Source organism: Macrobrachium nipponense, chromosome 38, assembly GCF_015104395.2.
Source record: "Macrobrachium nipponense isolate FS-2020 chromosome 38, ASM1510439v2, whole genome shotgun sequence".
Lineage (NCBI taxonomy): Eukaryota > Metazoa > Arthropoda > Malacostraca > Decapoda > Palaemonidae > Macrobrachium > Macrobrachium nipponense.
Genome location: NC_061098.1, coordinates 21,069,950 through 21,081,147, shown reverse-complemented (window position 1 = coordinate 21,081,147; position 11,198 = coordinate 21,069,950). Strand labels below are relative to the sequence as shown.

At 36.9% G+C, this 11,198-nt stretch overlaps 1 protein-coding gene across 4 annotated transcripts in view; it reads right to left on the bottom strand.

Moving 5' to 3' along the window:
• Positions 1–11,198, bottom strand: part of LOC135209700 (scavenger receptor class F member 2-like) — a 901,938-nt gene that overhangs the window by 681,661 nt on the left and 209,079 nt on the right. The gene's annotated exons all lie outside the window — the stretch shown is intronic.

Here is an 11,198-nt window from a genome sequence, read left to right as displayed (position 1 = left end):
CGCAAAGGGATTCCTTTATTCTTCACTCCACTCACATAGATTTATATGATTTATGATGACTTATGGTAGAGAAGAGGGAGAAAATATGTAATGAATGTGTTCCCCCGTGGGATGAGGCCCGCCTGGTTGAGGCCCCTATCGTTTTGATGGTAGGTATACACACATTTTGACGCTCCACAAATAAGATTGTACTGAGGTCTGTGGCTAATAAAATTATCTACCAACCTATCTATCTAGTGTTCCCTCTCCTTCATCTCTCTTTCTCACTCTCTCTCTCTATCTCAGCTACGACCTATAATAGTCGTTCAACAACTATGTACGTAATTCACAGTTTAGGTCTAAAGAGGCACTTTGGAATTTTAGGATACAACCGTCTATCTATCCTCGTCCCGTGCGAGAGTCGAATTAGGGGTATAATTGCAAGAGAGAGAGAGAGAGAGAGAGAGAGAGCAAATGTAAAAAAAAAAAACAATGTCGCCTTAGTTTAATAGAGATTCGCGAAAACAAGTAGAAGTCTTTTTTCGAAAGATGCCTGAACTTTCTTTCGTTCCCTCGTGAGAATGGCGTCGAACCAGATACACAAACTCTCTCTCTCTCTCTGTCTGTCTGTCTGTCTGTCTCTCTCATGAGCATCGTAAAGGATAGGTGGTTTGCGGAAGGCGTACACACAGACGTACACACACACACACAGGAGCGTTTTCTCTGATTAAGGTTTTGTCAAAAACTGCAAAACGGCACCAAAAAATGTTGGGTCTTAGTAACTCCATTTCTTCTTTCACCTTCCTCCGATGGAAGCTTTTTGCTTCCGACACCATATACGGTGCAATCGATAAGCGACAATGAAAAGGAAGTATCAATAAACACGTGTACATATTATACATAAACATGTCCGCCTATCTTTCTAGCCATCTATTCAAACACATTATATATATATATATATATATATATATATATATATATATATATATATATATATATATATATATATATAATATATATAATGTGATTGCGCAATATATAGTAGGAGATATGCCCCGCAAGTAATTTCGTCTGTCATTCGCTACTTGATAAGGGTGGAAGTCAGTCCACCGAAATATAGTGTTTAGCTTAAAACCAGAGTGTTTTAATGGGCCTTTTATACTCGAGACGTATACTGTTTTAACAGAGGAATAAACGTTTACACACACGCACACACACACACATATATATATATATATATATATTATATATATATATATATATATATATATAGATATATGCGTGTGTGAGTATATATATGTTGCCTCAATTGCTGCGCCTGGAATCAGTCCTATAAATCGTCTCACTGATAAGACGAGTGTCCTTCTCACCCTTAGAAATAGTAATCAGATAAAAACGCATTTTAAGATGATTCGTAAGAACGAAAACAAGTCGCTGGGCCACTACAATAAAATATGGAGAGGATATATTTTCAATCAAAATCATTTTGATAATACGTAACATAAATCAACCACTGATAACGTTCTAACAATACTGAAACATGCAAACGGACACCAAACTACGCTTTTCAGGTTTCAGAGAGAGAGAGAGAGAGAGAGAGAGAGAGAGAGAGAGAGAGAGAGAGGGGTTGGGGGTTTTGGGGGGCGGGAGCGCCTCTAACCACAACACGAAAAGCAAGGGAACTTCCTGAAACATCGCCACGGATGACGGAAAAGTCCCCCAGGGAGCGATCAGGAAGACTTGCCGCGAGGGGCTTGCCCCATCGCCGTCTTTGTCATGTCATGAAGGGCCTATGATGGCCGAAACCATATTGGAGGGGACGAGGAAAAGTGGGATGGGAGGAGAAGGGAGAGAAGAGAAAGATTGATGGCACAGGAGAGGCTGGGTGCAGGAAGGGGAAGACATCCGCTAATGGCAGAGAAGACCTTTGTCCAATGATTGGGAGGGGAATGGGAAGTGGGGAAACAGGGAGAGAGAGAGAGAGAGAGAGAGAGAGAGAGAGAGAGAGAGAGAGAGAGAGAGATAAGAAACTACACTCCGACTAAGGTCAAGAAACTGTGAAGACTCGTTTTCAAAATGCAGTTTTTTTCTTCTTCTTTTTGAAGAGGGAAACATAGAAAATAAATATACGTCTCTTCCTCGCTTTTTTAGCTCAAAAAATTTATTTAACAGAAACGAAGAAAAAAACATAAACGTACAAGAACAACTTAAAATCTGTCTCTTTCTTTTTCTCTTTAGGAGCACTTCCCCCCCCCCCTTCTCTCTCTCTCTCTCTCTCTCTCTCTCTCTCTCTCTCTCTCTCTCTCTCTCATGTCCGGAAGCTGACCCCAAGTTTATGTAGGGTCGCGGTTCTTAAAAGAAACAGTCCAGCTTTGTCCCTGAGGGGATGAGAGACAGCATCAGATCTCATCTCGCGGCCCAACCAAGGGAGATGATAAAAAAAAAAAAAAAAGGGGGGAAGAACTAAAGATTTCGTTGCACTAAGTTCTCCATTTCGGGGTTTTCGTCGAAGGACATCATGTGAAAAATCTCCCTAATTTCCATTCTCATATTCTAATAATAAGTTCTCTGAAGACTTTAATAAAAAGACGCTCTTACTTAAGCTGCTATATCTGAAGGGAAAGAAATCGGGCCTTCTCATTTCCATAGATAAGGGGAGAAGATGAGAGGCTGGATTTGGGGCTGTGGTCTAAAAAAGAGGTTGGTCTCTGAACAGCGCTGTCAACACGAACCCCCATTAAACCTCTCACTTCACAGCGCTGTACAGAAAACCGGTAAAGGCTGTTAAAAAAGCAGTTAAAAAAAAAAAGCTGGTAACATATAATATACGATCAACTGATAACTCTCACTCCCCTCAAACCCTCTTTGCTAAGGAAACGCTGAGAGGAGATGGGTTTGTCACATCAATGAGATGACTTTCTGATTGGTGTCCCTCCCCCTTTGATGGGAACAGAAGAAAAGAAAGGCGAGGTTTGAAGTCTAGATCTAAACGAGGTTAATGCCTGACCAGAGAGATGCCTTCCCTACACCCTCATGAAACCTCTACCTTCCCTTTCCTGCAGAGCCACTCCTTTCCCCCTTGACATAACGACATTAACCGCAAGAGGGGAGGGAAATGTGCCGATTCTTTTCCACATGAGTGACAACTGGGCAATCTCCTGACTCCCTTCAAGGTACGAACTACCCCTCAGAGAGAGAGAGAGAGAGAGAGAGAGTGAGAATCTACTTTATCCCTCTTCAAAAGTCTTATCTTCGAGAAAACCATAAAAACAATATCTCCTGTTCATCTTAGGATTATGGAATAGAATAAGTAGCTGAAGGGGGGAGATTACCTCACTGAAGCAATCCCGTTTTAATGGTATTTACTTTATTTATATTTCGACTAAGTAATGACACCAACGCCTGGTATTCTTTCTCTCACATCTGTCCCTCGAAGCTGCGATCCACAGTGGTCGACTAACAAGTATGTACGTAATCCGCTGTTTATGTCACAAGTGGCGGGGGCATACTGCAGTTTACAGAAACTACTACTGTGTTACCAGGAGAGAGAGAGAGAGAGAGAGAGAGAGAGAGAGAGTTTGTCTTGATGAGCTGACGATGAATGACTGGTCAAGGGACTGGCATTTTGAGCAATAAGTGGATTTTTATTTAAAAAATATTGTTTTGAAAATAATCCATTAGCCCAAAAAGTTCCTTTCAAAGAACAATACTATTTCATAATGCTAAATTTATCTTAAAACCACATCGTTATTATGGACATTTCATTTCTTGGTGAACGTTATGATAATAAAATGAAAAATTAGTTGTCAACCACGGTACCTTAACGAATCAAATAAAGTGCCTTTACTGATACTGACCAATAGCCATCACCACCATCACCATTAATAATAATAATAATAATAATAATAATAATAAAATAATAATAATAATAAAATAATAATAATAATAATAATAATAATAATAATAATGACATGAGTAACTGAAATAGTGAAAAAATCCACACTAATGCAAGTCTAAATTAAGATTATATATATATATATATATATATATATATATATATATATATATCATATATATATATATATATATATATATATTATTTGAGAGCTTTTTGTGAACCTTTTCGATTCTCGTTATCAAGAACCGATCAATTCTCGAAAGCTTTCGCACTATTTACATATTTCTAATATTACGTACTACTGACACTGATATCAGTAGATTTTTTCGCCAATAATAGTATAATAGTATCAATATCAATATTATCAATAATAATAATATATGCTGGAAGAAGACCTTCATTCATACAGGTTTTATTGGAAATAATGGCTATTTCAGCCGCGTTTATTTTGTATAGAAGTATCTCTATCCTTCTTAATACTGACTTATCTTCTGTACTCAAATTGGATATTAAAACGCCAAATGGGAGATTCACGTCAAAAACGTGCTATTTGTCAAATCGATTATATTATGCAAAATTTGAAAAATACCACAAATATCACGTTTTTGTCATGAATCCCCCACGCGGTTGAAATAGCCATTATATATAATAATAATAATAATAATAATAATAATAATAATAATAATAATAATAATAAGTTAAGTATATCTTACCTTTACAAGGCCACTGAGCTTATTAACAGCTCTCCTAGGGTTAGCCCGAAGGTTCAGATATTTTTACGTGGCTAGGAACCAATTGGTTACTTAGCAAAGGGACCTACAGCGTATTGTGGGATCCGAACCACATTGAGAAATTAACTTCGATTACCGGAAATAAATTCCTCTGATTCCTTGTTGGAATCGAACCCGGACCCTCAGATCGGTAGTCGAGCACGTAACCAACTCGTCCAACCAGGAACTAATAATAATAATAATAATAATAATAATAATAATAATAATAATAATAACAACAGACTGCCCAACAACCAAAGAAGTACTGCAACAAAAAATAAGCCTCGATCCAAAGAAAACAATATTCCAAAGCCAACACGAAACCCGGCATCCTACGCCGTCCATTATGACAATGACAACATTGGTAACGCTTCTTCAAACACATAAAACTCGGAAACAACGAAGCTCAGGCTCGACTTTTTTTGCTGCTATTACGTAATACCGCCATCGCTCACACCGAAACTCTAGAAGATCTGGAAAACGTTTCAGCATCTTATTTACCGTTGTATCATTCTCTCTCTCTCTCTCTCTCTCTCTCTCTCTCTTCGGATGAGTATGAAACAGGAAAGCTTTTTTCTGTTAGCTTATGGTTCATTCATTCCTAAACATGTCTTAGGAATGATCTCAAAAACAGAAAAGTGAAAATGTTAAATTACAATTCGAATTCACTCAGGTTTTTTATTATTATTATATTTTTTTAATCAAATTCTGTTGCCGAAGTCAAATAAAAACAGAAATTATATAACATGTTTTCAGAGTATGAAAATTTGTAAATAAAGTGCGGGAATCATGATCGGTATTCATTATGGATATCAGTTCACTGATAAAATAACGAAAACAAATATCAATAAGTACAATAATAGAAGAAAATAAGCCCTTGCTTTGTTTTTAGTTTTCTGTAAAGGAAAACTATTTAGATGGCTATTTATCTGCCCGTCCGCGCCTTTTTATGTCCGCCCTCAGATCTTAAAAACTACCTAGGCTAGAAGGCTGCAAACTGGTATGTTGATTATACACCCTCCACTCATCAAACATACCAAATTGCCGCCCTCTAGCCTCAGTAGCTTTTATTTCATTTAAGGTTAAATTTAGCCATGATCACGCATCTGAAGTTACATGGACCGTAGCTGAGAGTTTCATATAGTATTATACGTTATACATAAAATTCGATTATGCCGAAGAAACTTCGGCTCATTTTTTTTTATTAGGATCAATATTTAACAAATTTTAAATGCTACACACGAGCAACTTGTTCGCGAAGCAGTCTTCACGCCTTTAGAGCCCACTGAACATCAGTGGGTTTCACAGGCAGCCTTCATACTAGGTCGCTGTGTATAGTGTCTGTGACGTTTATCTCTGGCAACATTCCGATGTTATGCGGTTTTGTTCCTTTTCCTTGGATGAAAATTTTGTGTCGCAAGATCGTTGCATCTGTAATATATAACCGCTCTCATTTCTTCCTGTTGACAGAACTCGGCCTAACGACGGACTTGTATCCATTTACAATAAGGATGCTGTCAATGACTGTTGCTGTGATGATTCGCCACAATACGTATGATGGTTCTCATTCCTGCAATGAGTGGCTACCCACCCTATAAATTTCATTACGAACGGCTGTTTCACCAAAGTAGGATTTATTGTGATCGTAGCGAGGAAGACGTTCATTCCTGGGTTTTTTTTGGAAGGGTGAGTCCTGAGGTTCGTATTTGTTTTCGCTGTTTATCCAAATGCCGTTACAGCTGAAAACAAAGTTATAACCTTCATTGTTTCATCTTTCGTTAAGGTTATTAAAATTTGCTTTAAACGGAAACTGAACGACTTGTAAAAAGGTTTCTTAACTCTGAGGTGGCTTGATAAAAAAAAAAATGTCTGGGTAACTCATACTAAGCAAAATCCGCTTAATATGGTCCATTGAAGCTTCTAACAAAACACGACTTTTTCTTCACAAAATATATATAACAAAAATGGGTTCTCTTCGTCCTTAGAGAAAACGAAGAAACAGGTTAATTTGCTTCTCTAATAAAGAAAGAGAAGAAAATAATGAAAGAAATGGATAAAACCATGTTTCTTCTGAGGTATCACTGATATCAGACGAACGAGTCTTAAAATATTTACAGTATAAAAAAAACAGAAAGGTACCTACAAGGCATCTGAGGACGAGAAGCGAAAGTTTTCTCTCTTCAGTACCAGAACCAACTTTCCGAGAGTAGCTCAAAGCGGGCATAATCTTAACAAGCATCCCTCTTACAGTGACTTAAGGGAACTTGAGGAAATGTCCGCACTTTTCCTCGTGAAAGCCAAACTTCCTAAGTGGCACAAAAGGAAATGACAAGGACAACGACGAGGAACGAGAGGATACTGTCAATGTCAAGACAAAGAGGGGGATCCGTATTAGCCCCAGATGGGATGTATTTATAGGGAGGGATGTATTATAGGGAAAAAAATAAGGTCGAACTTATGTAATCTGTCCATACCGCAGACTAAACTGACTATGGACTAAAAGCTTTGCTATGTTTCTCTGTCACGCTTTCTTTGAGCAAGTTAAACCAGATTCCAAGAAATAGCGATGTTACTGTCTAAAAAAAAAAAATTGCCCCCAATATATATTTTCCTATACTGTAAAAGCTCCATTGATACAGACAATATCATTTGAAAAGCACAAATTTTCCTGTCAAAATGGAAAATGGTCAAAACTAAAATGTTACGGAACGCATTACTTTACAACTTTTCTCTTCAGAGGCAAATTCACTGTAGAGAAGCAAACATGAACTACAATAGTAAAAAAAAAAACCTGAACCACATTATTAATAATAATATTAATAAGTCTCAGTTTTACATGATATTTTAACTCGTACTGCAGTTAATTAAAAATAATTACAAACGCTCTTTAATTTCTAGGAGCAACTGGGTAAGCTTTCTTTGCTCCTAAGATCGAGTCTCACCAAAGCTTAAAGAACCTAGCAACCTACCTCCCATAGTTTCATCCAAATCAAATACATATGAAAGTTTTCCCTTTAAACTGACCAGAGCCTAGTATGAGTATGGATTAAAATCAAGGGCTAAAGTGATGCAATATGGGCACGTTCCATTCAAGTCTATAATACCTGCTGGCCTAAGAAGGGAATTACGGACATGAAGTCCGTAATTGTAAAAACGCCTCTAACCTTGAAACGGTTAAACTCCCGAGAGCAGAGTTAATGAAAATGTTGAAGGAAAATAACTATCCTTACACAAAAAAATCACACAAAACACGTCTAAAGTTATTCATAGTAATAACAACAAACTGTGAAACAAAAGCTACAATAATCATAATTCTATATATACAATTGCATGCGTGAGAACACTATTACACGCCATATTTAATATCAAAACAAAGACATAAAAAACGAAAATACACAAAACTAAGATACTGGAAAGGAAATTTTGAGAATGTTTACTTCTGTTTTATTCATTTCTTCTTATTTTAAGGCAGACTTTAATGTAAGCCAATAAAATATACTCAAGAGTACTCTTCTTCTATGCCAATCAATTAAAAAAATAAAATATTAAAAAAATAGACCTCATCATAAACGGACAGGTATAACCAATTCTCATCATTAAACGGACAAGTATAACCAATTCTCATCGTTAAACGGACAGGTATAACCAATTCTCATCGTTAAACGGACAGGTATAACCAATACTCATCATTAAACGGACAGGTATAACCAACTCTAATGATAATTTTATGAAGCAAAGGATAGCGGCTAGCGAAAAAGGCAGCAAACTTCCACTCGCTAGACCAAATTTCAATGAGAATGAAAGGCAAAGGTGAGTAAGAGCAGTAAAATTGGGACACGACGCAGAGACATCCTTCCAAAGAACCACGACGGCTAATCATAAACGCACACCCAAAGTGAGTAAAGGAGAGGGGGATTCCGAGGAAAAATGCGAGGGAGGAAAAAAGCATGAATGTAGGAGAAGGAATGAGAGAAAAAGAGAAGACTCACAAGAGTAAGAATGAAGAAGTAAATGCGAGCAGAGAAGGAGCGGCGGGAGAAAATCAGAGAGAAATGAAAAAGAAGGCGGGAGAGAAGGGAGGGCGTGAGATTAAAAAAAAACTATAATAAGCGAAGAGGGGAAATGGAAGGACGAAAGTGAAAGTGGTATGAAAATGCGTGGGGGAGAAAGAAAGAAAGAAAGAGAAAGGAGTAAAACGATGCGACGAGGAAGTGACGTGGGAGGGGGGGGGGGGGAGGGGGGGGTTAGAAGCAGGACAGGACGTGACAGGATAAATTTGAAGGCGGTCAGATTAAGATGCAGGTGATGAGAGCAAGAGGAATAGCGACGCCTTCGACTCCTTCAAGAAGAATGAGTCGAGGCAGAGACAAATGAAGAAGGTCCCCGGCCGCCTTAACCCTCTCCTTTGGAATTCGCCATTTCAGGCAGGATGATTCGGTTAAGCTGCGTGACTATCGATAGACGACGAGTAAAAGGAGAATGAGACACCAGAAGGAAGTGAGGAGGCATATAATAATCTAGGCGCAGGTGAAAGGATGGAATATTTTTGAGAAATTTCATAAGAATGAAACCATACGAAAATACTAATATAGTAACAAGAGTCTCAAAATGGAGAACCAAATCCCCAGTTATGTATAAGTAGTAAATACTACATTTAAATAAATCTATTCGGTAGCCCGAGTTCGCTCCCAGGTGCTGCCAATGAGGAATCAGAGGAATTCATTTCTTGGTGATTAGAAATTCATTTCCCGATATAATGTGGTTCGGATCCCACAATAAGCTGTAAGTCCCGTTGCTAAGTAACCAGTTGGTTCCTAGCCACGTCAAAAAAATTTAATCTTTTGGGTCAACCCTAGGAGAACTGTTAGGTAGCTCAGTGGTTTGGTTAAACTAAGATATACTTAACTTTGTACAGAAAACTTTCGGGAAACTGTTCGATTCTTCTTTTGGAAAGGAGACTCAATCAGTTTCCCGAAAGCTTTCTTTACGGATTAACAAAAAGAAAAGAAAGAAAAGATTATATTTATATATATATATATATATATATATATATATATATATATATATATATATATATATATATATGTGTGTGTGTGTGTGTGTGTGTGTGTGTGTGTATATGTGTGTGTGGTGTGTGTACATATACAATAAATGTGGATTTTGTTTCTCCAATAAGGATATTTAATTTCTAGCCTCTGTCTTCGAAATCAGGGTTCGAATTCTTGTTCTGCTCTCAGAAATGCCTCTTGTATCTGCTGTGTTTTCCATCATTTTAGAAAACACTTCATCCGGTTCTCTGCTGCGTTGCCTATGCCTATCAGTAATTAATACAAAAAAGTAAAAGGGAACAAGTGTAGTTCAATACGAAAAGCTCTGATGTCAATAGTATTTTAAGCACACTTGATCCCCAAGCGTAATCACAGATGAATATATACAATATATACTATATACTCGGGCTTTAATTAATAAATTTCTACAATGTGCCCATGAAATGTGTTCTGCGGATTCTTCTATACTCTTTTTAATGTTTGGAAAACTAGTCTGACCATTACCCACACACACATTTTACATACATACATACATACATATATATATATATATATATATATATATATATATATATATATATATATATATATATATATATATATATACGTATATATATATACCACACACACACACACAAGAGAATGATGGGGCGTGAACCGCTGCGCTGGTACCGGCGCAGCCTATAACATCTCCCCTACTCTCCCGATCCTCTACCTACCCCGGCCCCAACCCGGGACGGACAAATAAATTTCACTCGGATTTAATTTTTATAATTTTAAATTTAAATAAATAAAAAAAATATATATATATATATATATTATATAATAATATATATATATACAAAATCTTCGTCGCGACTTATCTAAAGCCTCCCTTGTCATAGTTCTCATCCAAGAAAATCTGAATTCTCGGTCTTCCGACATCCTGGTCCCTGCAGAAGCCTAGCTGACATTCAAATATTCCCCAGGGATTGTGTAAAGGCCATGTCCAAGCCTTCTTACAGAGTGCAGTACATTTTAAGTATAATCCATAATCCTCATTTTCGTATACAATTTGATTCTAATTGGTTCCCAAGAGAATCCCTACTGGAGGTTACTGTTCCTAAATATTTGAAAAATACAGCCTCATTCATCCTTTTTCTATTTAAAATCATTTCATCCCACTTATAGATCCCAAAGCTCGTTTCTGTTGATATTTCATACGCATGTTTACCTTGTGGAGTTGTGGTGCTCTGTTAATTCAAACAGCGCCGTCCAGTGCATATTCTAAGCATGTCTAGTTTCTTTATACATATATATATATATATATATAATATATATATATATATATATTATATATAGAGAGAGGAGAGAGAGAGAGAGAGAGAGAGAGAGAGAGAGAGAGAGAGAGAGAGAGAGAGAGAGAGAGTATATATATATATATATTATATATATATATATATATATATATATATATAATACATTACACTTATCAATATGTGTACTGGTGTATATATATATATA